The sequence below is a fragment of the Caloenas nicobarica genome, chromosome 2 (assembly GCF_036013445.1).
Source record: "Caloenas nicobarica isolate bCalNic1 chromosome 2, bCalNic1.hap1, whole genome shotgun sequence".
Lineage (NCBI taxonomy): Eukaryota > Metazoa > Chordata > Aves > Columbiformes > Columbidae > Caloenas > Caloenas nicobarica.
Genome location: NC_088246.1, coordinates 45,555,733 through 45,571,040, shown reverse-complemented (window position 1 = coordinate 45,571,040; position 15,308 = coordinate 45,555,733).

The following is a 15,308-nucleotide window of genomic DNA, read 5'->3' as shown; positions in this document are numbered from 1 at the left end:
GGACTCCACGTGGGGTCTCACCAGTGCGAAGAAGCCATAAGCCGCTGAAGCAATATGTGCATATATATACATGTGTGTGTGTACATATAAAAGCCCACATTGGCATCCTGAGCACAGGCAGCCCATGCAGGATTCAGCACAGGGTCCCTGGCAGCACAGCGCCCAGCCTCTCTGTACACATCTTCACCCATGCAAGGGAAAACAGCAAGCAGGAGAGCTAATAAGCAGCCTCCTTCCTTTGATCGCATGTGCAGCGCTTCATTTGGATCCCTGCTTTAGTTTTTGCAACACAGGCGTAGGCAAAGTCAGATTCATCATAAAACACAAGAAGTGATAAATGTGATTCTGATCCTTCCTGACAAGCAGTTTTCTATTTTTAGGTTTGTTGTTTGTTTTGCTGTTGATGTTTTGGTTTGGTTTGTTTTTTCTTCTTCTTATGTAGGAATAAATATTTTAGGGCGAGAGGGAACCATCATGTTCACTTGTTACACGGGTCATAGGATTATACAGCAATACTCCCTCAATCTTGCTCCTTAAGACAGCAAGCAGCTGAACATGTCTTTTGAAAATCTGCTTCTGGTATCTGCTTTTAGTCCCCTTTCCCTGAGGAAATGCAAACTCCACAAGGAGAAGTTTGTCTTGCTGTTCCTCCAGCAGCTTCTGGACCGCTGGCTAATTTCAATCAGAGGTAACAGAAAGTAAGAGCCTTCAGAGATAACCAAGTTTCTGCCACTTTCGAGAAAACAGGTAGAGATGGCTGTGGGATGGTGGGGATCCCACAGGAGAGGCTTCTGGAGGGCCCCCAGCTTTTGCCTAAAGCTCCCAGCTTCGTGTACCCCAAAATCAGCCAGCCCCAGGGACCAAACCTGCCGGAGGGCATTGGTGTGTGCTGAACTGCCCGTTTGGGTTTGCTGTGAGCTGTCCTTCGTGAGCTGAGGTTGACATTTCCTTCTGAACAGAAGAAATCTTATGTAGGAATTGGAATGAAGCATGTAGCAATCGTTAAGTTTTTCATCTCAAAACAACCTTCTGAAAAAAAATCCTCACACAGCCTTTTGTAACATTTTTTACATTATTGAAACTTTGGACATTCCACACAAAAAAATGCCATTTTTTTCTCAACACTCAGAGTTTCAACATTTATTTTGATGATTTTTCACTCAAAAACTATGTATATTTTGAACAAGGAGAAACTCTTAAGCTTGTGTTCTTTTTCATGCCATTCAAATTGAGACTTTAAATGTTACAAAGTCAGATGATTGACAAATGAGGAGACTGAGTCCCTGATCTCATAGCTGGGTTTATGCATGTGAAAACCTTGGTTAGCAAAATTACAGTTAAACCTATGGGACAAGAATTAATTTAAAACACTGCCACTTTCAATTCTAAGTAATCACTCAAAAAGGCATTTTCAAATTAAATGCGTTGAGGTTTCAATTTTTTATACTTTGCACTGAATACCAAGCCTGTTCAATGACCAAGGAGAAGTAGTCAGTATTTCCAGGAGCGCGGTTTTGGTGTGGGTGGTGTAAGCTGGTTTTACCTATTCCAGATGTAGCATAATGCTAATTCAAATGCTGTTGAGATTTATGGCATTTAGATTATTTTTTAATTGAACTGAGTCAGTCAATTTGCACTCCTGAAGCCCATAACCTAACTCTAGCACTAAACCATGTCCCTAAGAACGTCGTCTAAACGCCTTTTAAACACCTCCAGGGATGGTGACTCCACCACTTCCCTGGGCAGCCTGTTCCAAAGCCTGACAACCCTTTCCATGAAGAATTTTTTTCTAATATCCAATCTAAACCTCCCCTGGTGCAACTTGAGGCCATTTCCTCTTGTCCTATCACTTGTTACTTGGGAGAAGAAACCAACCCCCTCCATGCTACAACCTCCTTTCAGGTAGTTGCAGACAGCGATCAGGTCTCCCCTCAGCCTCCTGTTCTCCAGGCTGAACAGCCCCAGTTCCCTCAGCCGCTCCTCATCAGACTTGAGTAGAAACCTGCAGGGCTTCAGTGGTACTACTATAATAGATTTCACACTTCTGTTGGTTCACCACCTTTTCAGGTGACAATTAGCTCTCCTGGAGAGGAGGGTGTTAAATAAAACCCTATTTTTTTCTGAAGTTAAATCAGTTCTGAAATCAAAGGCTGTCTCCAGAGCTGCTGACCTGAGACCTGTGGTAACCTGTTTGAAGCCCCGAACAATTTGGAGGCATTGTTTCCCCTTGGATGTAACTACAAAACCTGCGCACAGTAAGCAGTCAGGAGTATGGCTCCTGTTTGGGAGCTTCCCAAACATGGGGGAAAACTCTGGATATCCACAGCTGTTTGTTCATTGTCCGTGGAGGAGATCAACAGGGCTATTTATGCAGAGGAAGCAGGAATTTGTTTCCATCAGGTTTTTATCCCTAGATGCAGTTTATTCCTGAGCATATCCTTCTTAGATTTTTAGGGGAAAAATAAGGAAATTAGGAAAAAATAAGGAATTAGGAAAAAATAAGATGTAGTGGGATAAGTTAAACCTGCTGGAATGTCTGCCAGTCACTCAGTGTGCCTCACCACCACTCCGTCTCTGCCCCATGATTGTCACAGCGTGAGCTTTAATTAATGCCGAAGAAAAAAAAGAGAACCTGGAGGAATAATAATGGTAACTGATGCAAATGAACCACGTGTGCAGTCCTCTCCACAGCAGTTCTCTCCTCCCCAAGGAGCCCTATTAGGATTTGCTCTGCAATTAGTATTTCACTGAAATGATACCTTTTTTTGCTGCAAGAGGGTTACAGCTGGTGGTAGCTTCTTAGTACAGTGTACAAGTTCCAGGGGTCTGCAGAGATTTCATGTTCATGCAAATGAATGCAAATAATTTTACAGTGTGTCATGGTGTTGCTGTGCTTGTTCCTTCTCCACAGAACAGGGACCACGATGTCCTGCAGAAGCCCAGCCTCCTTCTCTGCCCTGCCTGACAGAATAGCCACTGACCCACGGGACTCATAACCCCGCCGACGAGGAGGAATATCCATAATTCATTTTGCAATTCCGTTTTTACATGTTTCTGCGAATAGCATGTGCAGTCATTTAGGAGAGATGAGCTATTAAAGTGGCGGCATCTGTGCATGTAAAAACCTTAATTTTTTTTGCTCTAGCCAATGCCAAAGTGGTTTTTGGGCCCTTCCTGAGGCAGCCCCAAGCTCTTCCTGGCTGCTGCCCTCTCAGCACAGTCCTGAAATGTCATGGTGTGGTGTGTGCTGTTCGGAGTGGAGGAAGAAGCAAAGGGAAAGGTGATCCGTGTGAATCCCTCCTCCAGATGAGATATGGGAAAGAGGAAGGTGTGTATCTGTGTCTTGCTTTTGCTCATACCAGGTCTGTCCAGACAGACCGTGACATGCTTCTTGCCACCTGAGCTCCTTCTAACTCTTGGAGGGGCAAAATGTATGGGATCTATTGAAAAAAAAAAGCACTAAAAAATGATGTACATGAAATGCGGACACAAAAAAAGTGGGAGAGGGCTTTTATAAACAGATCCTGGTGCATGCAGTCCCGGCACACAGCTGGCCTTAGTCACTTTGGCTTGTGAGAGCACCTGCTCTGCTCACAGACCTACAGGCACTTGCAGGTGTGAGTTCAGCACTGGGTTTGAAAATCTTTCCAAATATTATGTCAGTTTTCAAAGGAAGAATGTTGGGTTGTACTGCACAGGCTGTACCTGGGACTCAGTTTTTTATCTTGTATGTAAGTGTACAGTGGGAACAGCTTAATGGTGAAATTCTGCTCATTTTTGTGTAAATTCAAAATCTGGCTTCTTTCCTATGAACTAGTGTTCTACTTGTCTCACTGTTAAGTTTTTCTGAATTATGACAATTCTCTAGTGATACAGAGCAAATGCTTACAGGACATTTTGTCAAAATAATTTCCCTGAAACCTCTTAGTTTGCTGTGTCAAGAGAATTTTGTCAGTGTGTCGTTTCTGTGGTCCCTTGTCTCGAGGTGCACTTCTCCCAACCCAGAAGTGATTGCTCCTTTCAGGGGACCAGTTTGCATTGCCATCCTCCTCTGGTGGGGACTTGTGTGTCACCAAACACCAAGCAGGTTGTCTCTCCAGGCTGTCGAGTACTTGAGAATTTTTTTCCCCATGGATATTATAACTATTGAATGTAGACTGGCAGATGAAAGGGACACACCCTGCTGGTCTTTAGGCAGCCCTGCTATTTAGTGTCCATGTGCATTCTATTTCTGATTTTTTATTATGTTAATTTGCTTTCTTCCCATCCTTTTACCTTCTATGAGCTGGGAGTGCTCTTGTTTTCTTCCTCCTTTTGTTCTTTTTCAGCAAAGGAAAACTATCAAATAAATTCAGTTCTGGATGGTGTTTTCCAGTCCTGTATTAAACCTATGGCTTTACATTTGAACCACACAGTATATTTCAAACAAAGTAAGTTGGTACTGCCATGTCTGTAACCATTTCTGTGCTGCAGAAGACATCGCGTAGCTCCAACCACCATGCAGGAGCATGCCTGGTGGCCACATGCTTTCCCAGAAGCAGCACCATGGCCCTGAGAAGAAGCTCTGAGGGCAGCTTTGGCCTGGGAGGTGTTGGGTTGGAGAAGGGTGGTAGCATCTCCCTGTCTGCGTGTGCAGTGCTGGCGCTGTTGCAGAAGCAAGTGGCATGGATGCCAAAACAGTCCCTGGTTGTGCCACTTCTCCTAGTCCTGCGCAGACCTCACAAAACATGGTACAAGCCCCCACTGAGTGATTCTGGGCAGAAATGTTTTAGCAATTACCAGTAAATTTAATTCAATCCTTCCACTAGGCTGGTGGCCTGTGTGGATGTTTTTGTTGTGGAATAAAAGTGACACTTTTTTTCTTTTTTTTCCCACTTGTTTTAAACTCATTTCAGCATGACATAAGCTAGACCAGAAAAATCCCTGTGTGTCACAATAAGAGGCCGACCCTCAGCATTGCGTTGGTGTGACAACGACCATTTGAGCTTGCACTGTGGATTACCTTTGCTCTGCTCTTCTATGTAAGCAGATCTTTGAACCAGTGGCAAGACCTGGTCCAGCTCAGCTGCAGGGGACTTGCTGGTGGTTAGGGGGTTGGCCGTGTTTTCCTCACTCCAGCCGTATGATTACAAACCAGGAGGGGAAGAGAGCAGCCTGAGGGCAAGCTGCATGTCTCTGGAGAAGAATGGACAAGAATATTAATGCTTCTTTGCCATCTGCGGGGAGATCTCAAGGAGGAACAACAAAGAACGCAGCCTTTGTCCCTCAAAGCTGTTTTTCTTTCCGTCTTGCACTCCTACATTGTTGACTTTGAATGACCATATTCTTAGGCCTTGTTTCCAGTGATGGAGTACTCTGCCTACCATCTCTCTCCCCTCATTTACCTTTCTTCCACAGCCTCTACCATTGCGTCAGGGATGCGACCCTTGGAGCAGGACAGGAGAAAAATCTTGCTGGAGGGAAGGGTGCTAGTGCTTCTTTGCTTTCTTCACCAGATGAACCTTCCAGGATACATCAGAGATGCATCATATACTATCACATTTCTGTACCTCAAGGGTCTCTTGGGTAAAAAAAATGGAGAAGCTGTCTGCAGGCGACACCTGCAGATCCCAGTCTTCATTAGAATTGATTGTGGTGCTCACATAAAGTCACCCTTTCTTTGTTTTCTGTCTGTGTTGGTGCGCGGTGGTGCATGCACCCTGCCTGAGCGCAGTTCTGGCGCCCAGGAAGGTGAGCCTGGCACATAGAGAAGCCAACCCCAGCAGCTTGTGCTCCATGGCAGTTGCTGTATGATTGCTTCATCTTTGCTCTCATCACTTTGTTGCAGAACAAACAGCTATGGAGAGCTGGATTTTGTTTCATGCAGCCCCAGACTTCGTAGCCTGTTTTCCTAAGTGCAGCTCGTGCTATCACACATGTGCCTACCACACTGTGTGCGCATCCTCTGCTGCCCAGCCTAGCGACTGCTGAGCAGGTTAGGCAGCTCCTACCAAACCTGCAGAGAGGTGCTGAAGTCTGAGACTGTATGTTCCTGTGAATTTTTAGAAAGGGAGCAGCTGGGAAAAAAAAAAAAAAAAGTCTCAAAGAGGGAAAGGCAGTAGTTTGAGTACAGCTGCTATTAGCCAGCAAAATCCCGACCCAGGAGAGAGACAGTGGCCCAGCTGCAGAAAAACTTCCAGCAGGAATTTATATTTGTCAGAAGTAAGGGGACAGAAAACCCCTCCGTCTCTGATCTCTAATGAAGCACTCATGCTGCAGCAATACACAAGTCACTCAGCAGCAAGATCTGAATCCCATGAAAACACGCTGTCCCAGGTTTGGCGCTTTGCGTGGGCTTGTTTTTCTGTTCATCTCTCACACAGAGCCCTCTGCACCAAAAATTCAGCTTGCTAGACAAGTCAGTGATGAGATGAGCACCGCTGGCAGAAGTTCTGCCTCAGAGCACATCTATTATTCACAGGGTTTGCAGAGTGCAGGGAGTTACAGAAAGTCGTGTCCTGCCGAGGCACAGAATGTCTCAGAGACAGACAGAAGGAGAATAACATTTTTTTCCAAGGCACATGTGGCCCTAAGCAGCTCTAGGGATGCACATTTGGTAGCTGATAGGAAACACGCCTGTTTTATCTCCGCCTGCATAGGAAACTCTGATTTTTTTTTTTTTTTTAAAGCAGTCAGGAAAAAAATAATACATGTTTTCAGCAAGTTAGGACAGGTCTTTGTTCCTTCCTTCCTTCGCACTCCCAGGAGCATAATGATGTGGGTATGGAGGTTCGTGCAGTGGGCATGCTGCAAAGACAGATAGTGAATTGTTGCTACTTGCGTGACAAGGGGTGTCACAAAATAGTGACTTATAGGAATAATGGCAGCCAGCATTTGTCACTGATCTAGTTAATCAGGAATGCTTTCTACAAACTGCTCCCCCACCATTTCCACTGTACCGAGTATGCAAAAATATAGTAATAAAAAAAATCAGTTTATGGCTAGTGCGGGGGAGTGTGACCACCAGGTGCCACTCTCGCTCCACGGGGAATACAGGGTGGCTGTAAGGCTGGGCAGTTTGCAGAAAAAACCAAAATGTGTCCGTCTCTGGATTTTCCTGCAGGCTATAACTGCGACAGCAGCTTCTCCTCACCCTCAAGTAAGGGGCACACTGGAAAGCCCCTGACAAAGCCGTGGGTATTGCACACTCCAGTCTAGGTTTCAGTTTGCCGGCAGTGTTTTTGTGCAGGGAGGGAGTGATGTGGATGGAAAGCTGCTGCTTGGGAAGGCTGTGGCATCTTTCACCATCTCTTCATCTGCTGTACATGGGGAAGGCTGGTTCTTGCCCTACTCATTTTGCTGTACATGGGGAAGGCTGGTTCTTGTCCCACTCATTCTGCTGTACATGGGGAAGGCTGGTTCTTGCCCCAGCCCCTGTCCCCTCTGGAAGGGATGAACACCCCATGGTGTTATTTAGCACTGAAAAGAGATTTTGTAGTTGCTTTAAGTGCAATAGTTACCCCTTCCATTTTGGGTATGGAATTCAAGCCTAAGGTTTCCATGACATAGCCTCCCTGGTTTTGCTCATCTTCTGGGCATAATTGCCTGTGTCCCAGGGAACAGGGTCTTGACATTTCCTTGTCATCATGTTCACTCGTGAATGAAATCAATCCCTCCTGGAGCCACAGCCAAACTCTCCAGGGCCCCAAGTACACTTTGGTTCCCATAGAAAGAAGCAGGCTTTCCTACCTGCTTGTCACTGTGAGAGTTGCCCTGAAGGCTGACTGGCATTACCGGTGGCCCCAGGGGGCAGCTCATGATGGGGTGCTGTAAACACTGTCGTTTTTCAAGATGAAAGGGGTGGGAAGGCACAATTTGCACTTCCATGCTCAGTTTCATATCCCTGGTAATCTGGGCTTATGTATGAGTGCAGCGGTGTTTGTGAAGCACAGGGCTTCTAGACCTCCTGGGTTTAGGTGGGCACCGTATGTACTTCTCGCATGACCCTAAATCACATCAATAAGCTACATTTTTCCTCTGCTTCTGCTTGCCTTGCTCTCCCATTCCACAACCCTCCATTCTGTCCTGCCCTTAAATGACTTGTCAGACTTGGTTTTTGGTGTAGCCTGTAACATCTCACTTCAGTTTCCTAATCAGGTCTCTTTCCATTTGAGTTCCCCATGGACTAAACAAACCTGACATTGTCGGCCTCTGCTTCGGTTGAAGGCTCTTCTTGTCTACTGGTTTATCTTTTTTGCTGTTTACTTTTTCTTGTCCTAGATCATGAATAAAGATGTTAAGTACAAGGTCACTGGGGGCTGCTGATTTCCAAACCTTGGAGCTAGTGGTATTTCAAGACCAATTCCATTATGTAATTATGTTTCACTTACTGGATTTTCTCAGGGAAGTCATTTGTCACAGAACAGCAGGCTCCAGCTTCCTGGAACCCTCATAAATGAATCCCATCATATCGCAGAAGCCTTGTTTTAATATATTCCATTGTAATTGTTTAATTGTTTGCTTGAAGAGGCCTTCCTGCTGTATTCAGTAGCAAACAGGTTTTTCAAGAAATTACCATTTTAAAATGTAAGAGCTTAAAAAAAACCCCAAACCCAAAGAAATCACAACAGAGAAACCCTGAAACAAATCCAGATTTCCCGGAACAATGATGAACTGAAAAAGTCTTTTGAAAAATGTCATCCTTGCATTGATGCTGGCCAGCTCTTTGGGGTTTTTCAAGTGGTGAGTGAGGCACCACATGTAGGGCTGATAGGGATTTATAACATTTGACAGGGTGGAGAGTGGAAAATGCAACACACTTATTTGAATATAGGGTGGTTAACCCCATGGAGACTTTTGCAAGCGTATTTTCATGTCCCTGTTCTGATGTGCTCCCTAGAGGAAAGTGGATCAGCTTATCTGCAGAACTTAATTTAATCTGCTGGTTTACGTTTTATACGCATATCCCACAGAACCCATGCTTCTGTTACGACAGGCCGATGTGTTTATTAAGGTCAAAGTGGTATTTCCTGGGAAAAAAGAAAAGAAACATACTCTCAAGAAGTCCAAATCGCTGGCTTGGGATCTTGCTTCACATCTGAAAGATTCACGTCAGTGCCAGGGGAAAGCAAATACCTTCTGGCCTTTCCAACAATGTCCAACCACAGCTGTTTGTACAAGGATGAGAACTTGCTGCTGTTTCTAAAATAGCTGTATTTTATTGAGTTTGGAGGAAGCTGTTATATGTACGTCTGTGCCAGTGATAAGGAATCTCTCCTGGCTCCAGCAGGTTTTAGTTAGCTAGAACATTTCACTCTTCAGTGAACACAATTTTTTTTGTATCTAGTGTCAAAATCCTTTCACAGGACAGCCTACTGGCATGTTTCAATATAGACAACAGTAATCTATAGATTCGTCTGCCTCTGCAGGCAGCCCTACCTGTTCTGCAGAACAAGTTCTTCCTGCAGTGATAAACACATCAGGGAGTTTAAAATGCAAAGGTATTGCTAGAATAATCACAACAGTGGATCAAAATGTGCACCTTGTTTTCCCCATTCCCCTCCTTTGTGGATAGAATTGTGCTTGTGCAAACGAGAAAGAAAATATGTCTGATTTTTTCTGCTCCTCTAGTCCAGCTTGCCTCCTTGGAGAAGCTCTTTGCCCATTTCCGAATCAGGAACCAGGTAATCTATAGCATCAGCCCTGGATCTCCTTCTCCTTTGCAGGCTTCTGATCTCATCTTCCACCCCTGCTCCATGTGCTAACAAGTTGGGTGAGCCAACCCTGGTATGTGCCATCAGCGTGTTCATTTTTCACACGGCGTGGTCCCTCAGTGTGGTGAAAGCAAGGCGGCAATGGAAAGAACTGCTAATGGCCTGACTGTCTCAGAGGTGTGGGAAATGCAGTATGCCATCACTGGGAAGACACAGCCGGGGTGTTATTTCCAGTTCTCATGTTGTATGAAGGTAATACAGGGTTGTCAAAAGTGCCTTTTTTGTCCAGGCAAAAATCCAGCTGGGATCACATCATGGGGAAAAAAAACCTGTGACTGTAACTCCAGAAAGAACCAACAGGCACTGTCTGAAAAAAAGAAAAAAAGAAAAAAAGAAAAAAAGAAAAAAGATGCATTTAAGTAAGCAGCTGTGCATCCAATGATGCCTTGGTCTACCTGGTTGAATGCCTTTCCTAAAGCAGAGCTTTCCCTCACGTTATTCTGAAGAGTCTACATTCATTGTCCTTTGCTCTCTTGAGGGCTATATCTATTCTTAGAGCTAATTTGAATTAGCTGTCACAACTAATTAAAGCAACTTAATTAATGGAAAAATACTGAGTCTTTGTCAGGCGCTCCTTGGCTGGAACACAGACAGAGATAACAGAGCTGAGCAGGAAAGAGATGTTTTTTCTTAAGCTTTAAATATCTTGCTAATATGAAAATGTGGTTATAACCAGACTCTCATGAGGATGAAGTTTTCCCACAGCCGTAGCCCAAATCTGGATTGTTCTTCCATTTCCACTCAAACTCCTGCTGACTGCAGAGTGGTGTTACCTGAGGAAAGGCTGGATTTGCCTGGGATGGCTCACGGTGGAAGAACAAATTGGGGTATAAGCAGGGAAAAGTGTGAGAGCAATATTACTCGCTTCCCTGAGAGAGGGGTGAGAGCGTGATGCACTGGAAGTGGCTGGCAGCCTCCTCCTCTGCCCTCCAGCCCTGTGCTCATCAGTTGGGTCAAAGATGGGAAGGAGGAGGACAGGGGCAAGCCATGGTCCTCCCTTGCTTCAGGCACAGGGCATGAAAACCAGTGGTGCCACCCCAATAATCCCAGATAAGCCCTGCAGTGGTATGGGCCAGGGTTGAAGCCATAAGCTGATTTCACACCAGGACTTGTGTACTTGCCTCCTCGTGGAGTCAATATTCTTGTCTTGCTGTTTCCAGATTCACCAGCCGAACAGGAGAATTTTATTTGGTCACTGAGCTTCCTTCTCTTTAGGTTTCCTGGGGGTTTCTGTGTTCTCAGATGTCTGGTGCTTGGTGCTTCTCTGCTGCCCTGGGCAGCGGTGGATGTGAATGTCAGAGCCCCCAGAAGTTCCCTCTGACCACCAACAGCAAAAAAGAGAAGTATTTTTTGAGCACTCACCAGTGTGATGGCTACAATGGTACAATTTTTAGAGGGCACATTAAAAAAGAAAAGTAATTACTATCCAGTTTAATTAGCTCAGAATTTAATCACCCTTGCAACTGAGGAAAAAGACCACAGTCTGTCTGTTTCTAATTTAAGCAGTACAAAAATTCTCAGTGCCTGTCCTAGAACACCAAGGAGGTAAAACTATGTACCTTGTATCTCTCAAACAAGTGGCCCAACCATCCCTTTAATTCCCCATTCTACCAGTGATTGTAGTGATCCAGTGGATCAGTTAAAACAATTGGTACTAAGCAAGAGTGATCGTGAAGCCCCCTAAGTCCTAGTTTGTGTGATACTTACTCCAGCAATTATTTTATTTCTCCTGGCACAGATAAAGTGTTCTTGACTGATCAGGACAGGAGAATCCCATTTTTGTTCCTGCAGTCTCTGCAGGAGAGTGCCCCAATCCATTCTGGTTTACAGAGGGAGAGGGATGAGAAATGTTCCCCTTGTGAACATTTTGCTGTGCAAACACCATTCCAGATTAATAATTATTGGTCCATTAAAAAAACAAAGCAGATAATTTCTTCCACTCCTTTTCAAGTCATTGTGAGCTTCTTTAGGCCTGACTCAGACCAGATCCTTCTGTTCTGGTTTGCCTTCATTTTTCTTTCCTATATTGGCTTTTGGTAGGACTGGGAAATTATCTGATAGCCAGCTGGTGCCCCACGCAGGCGCATTAGGAAAGGAGAGTCAGGAATTTTCTGAATGATTGAACACATTGTATTTTGCAATATTAGAGATAAGGCCCTGGAAGGTAGGAGCACAACTACAGTAAGGTTTTTTAGGTCCAGCTACTCCAGCAAGAGGAGTGCATTGAATGAAGTCCAGGGACATAAGGTTATAGGTCAGTTAGAATGCAGATCTGCAGAGTGTAACACAGGTAGCTAAAGCTGCTCTGAATTAAAAAAAAATAGAAAATCAGCTGATGAGGGTCATCAACGTAAAGGTCAGAAATTTGTATGCAGAACAGAGTGGACTTTAGCAAAATGTTAAGAAAAACGAGTATAAGGAGGAATGAAATAAAGTCAAGGATGATTTAATCCAAAAGAGCTGTGTGTCATATGCTGTTTGTTAGTATCTGGTTTTGAGTATTGGCCATGATTCAAAGTGTCTTGACTTACTGGTAAATAGGTGCCACTTGTGGGGCTGCGTAAAATAACTTTATCCGAGACTGCACTCCATGTCATATGGGTCTTCTAGCAAGCTGATTTCTTCCTCTCACAGAAGCCTCCATTGTGGTCATGTAGCCATTCATATTACAGTATAAATGGCTACAGATCCAAATTCTGCCTAATGACACTCCTGACTCTTCTCATTTTTCCTTTTCAAGGGAGTAGACATAAAGGAGGAAGAAAGCCCTTAAATAATTCCACATTGCATGAACTGTCCACATCATTCACACCTATATCCTTATGTCATCATTTCAAGAGCTTACCTTGCCTTGGCATGGCTCCCTGGTAGGGAGATGGATCATAGAATCATAGAATTATAGAATCATAGAAGCATAGAATAGTTCGGGTTGGAAGGGACCTTCAAAGGCCATCTAGTCCAACCCCCTTGCCATAAGCAGGGACATCTTCAACTAGATCAGGTTGCTCAGAGCCCCGTCCAGCCTGGCCTTGAATGTCTCCAGGGATGGGGCATCTACCACCTCTCTGGGCAACCTGGGCCAGTGTTTCACCACCCTCATTGTAAAAAATTTCTTCTTCACGTCTAGCCTCATGAAAAGAGACTTTGCTCTGAATCACAGTAGCTATGGGGTGGCCATTCCTAGCAGCAGGCCACAAGCTTTCTGCTAACATTACAGCTCAGGCCTCTGAGCCTGTCAGGAGTTTTGTGGGTGGTTATGAACCTGTTCAGCTCTAACGGCAAAACATTGCTCAAGATTCAGCAAAGCATTGCGGTGCCATTGCACCATCTTCTGCTATAGCTTAATGCTGATTCTGCAATGGTATGGTTTGGCCATCTATGATAAAAGTCTAACAAAACTAAGCAAAAGTTTAAAGAAACTAAGTAGTTATTATACCTAACTTGTGGGCTGGTAAGGGAAGAATGAATGACCACGAAAAAACAGACAGCATGTAAAAGTAACGCTAAGTGGACACCAAACCAAGAAGGAACAGATGCCCCTGCCCACACACACATATTAAGTAGACACTTCCCAACAAAAAACCTGGGACACGGCTGACTCAGTTTAAATCTTTGCTCTTAAGACTGGCACCATCAACCTTAGGACCCAGGAGGGTATGGAAAGGGTGAGTATTAACAACAGAGAAAGGACTGAATACCAGAAAGTCTGTGTATAACATTTTAAACTAGAGAATTAATAGGAGTGAGCAATAATTTGATAGCTTGGTCCGTATGTGTCAGTATGATTGTAACTGGATTAATAATATGTCTAGTCAGTATAACAAAGGTTTTTCCTTCAAGGCTATGTGCCATGCATGGCATCTAGCACAACACTGTCTTATGACCCCTACTCCAGAAACAGAGGTGAGGAGATCCAGGGCACAGAGGAATAGATATATTTGTATGAAGAATATAGATATCTATATAAATATGTGTGTATACATTCATACGAGATATATATGTGCTGTTCTCTCATGAAGTTTCCAAGAACAAAGGTTGCATGAAGGTCAGAGGCACTATGGAGAGTTAAAGGGAACAGAGCAATGAACTCCCTCAGCCCTTCCACCCCAAACTCCGTAGCACTGACACACAGGACACACGCTCTCAGGAGTGGCTCACCTTGCCTCCCTCCACCACACATGCTTCCACACAAGCATTGAGGGTTGCCTTGTGTGAAGACCAAGTCAAACAGGCACAGCCACCCCGACCCGGTCAATCTGGCTGAGGGAAGGAGGAAGGAGCCCTTCCCAGGAACAGGCAATCTTCTCCAGATAATTGTTAGAAGCTCCTTTTACTATGCTGGATTATTAAAAACCTGTTCCATTTTTGCAGAACATTTGCTGGGATTAATATTTTAAGTGCTCCTGTGGTAAGCATAACAAAATTTGAGGGAGGACATGGCTGCCTTGTTGGGTATTGATTTCTGTCCAGTGAGGAAGCATTTTAAGTGGGTTACAAAGTGTTCCTCCCAAAATAGGACTGAAGAACCATTATAATATAAACTAATCAGCTGGACAGCAAGTTCAGAGATGATCCTGAAATTGCTTAGACATCGATTTTTTGTTATCTTTTCCTGTGGAGTATATTGCTCAATTCTGTTACCATCGAACGGATGTCAGAAGGAAATTTCAGTGAACAGCAGCAATACAGAAAACTTAAAGATTTGGGGTTTTTTTTGTACAGAAAACTTTGGTCTTCCAGTATTTTAACAGTAGGGGTACATAATCAGAGAAACTGCAACTTTTGTGTATTTTTACTGCTTCTCAATGGAACAATATTGTTACTCATGATTACTAAGCAAATTAGACATGAGAGAACGGAAGCTGCAAGTATAGCATGACGCTTCTCTCAGAATTGTAAAAAGACATAAAATTAAAAGATGTCAGACAGTTGACCTACCTCCTAAAAGTCCCACTGAACCTGTACATGCAAAAAGGGGGCAAAACTGGGACCTTTTTTCCTCCTTTTATGTTCACTCCTGTTTGTTTAGTACTTTTGAGAGCCTAGGATGAGAGGAATGGTCCACAGCATGTGAAGTGTGGCCCTTAGCCAAACCCCATAGAAATCAATTGGAAAATACCTTTCTTGGGAGGTGAACTAAGCTTGGTATTAATCAAAAGCTGCCAAACCTTAAGTAGTAGTCTCTGTGCTAATGCAACGTTGTCTCCTATCACAGAGCTTATTCTGATTTAAATCTCCTTTTTCTTCCTGGAAGGGCTAAGTTTGGTTTATATTTTAAAGTGCCACTGGCATGAGGTTAGCAGAGGCTCCCAAGAGCTTGTGGGAAAATGTTCTGGGATGCTTTTTGTATCTGAATATGGTCTGGTGCTAAGAGAAGGTCGCAGTGCTGATACGAGTGCACTGATACAGTTCTGTACAAATGAGACATTGCAAAAATAAACATAGGCAAAGAGGGCTGATGCAAAGAGGGCTGATGCACAGAACCACCGTTCTTTGCTGGACCTGGATGCTGGGGCAGCAGGGAGCTCTGCTTAGCAGGACACAAGGTTCTAGGTG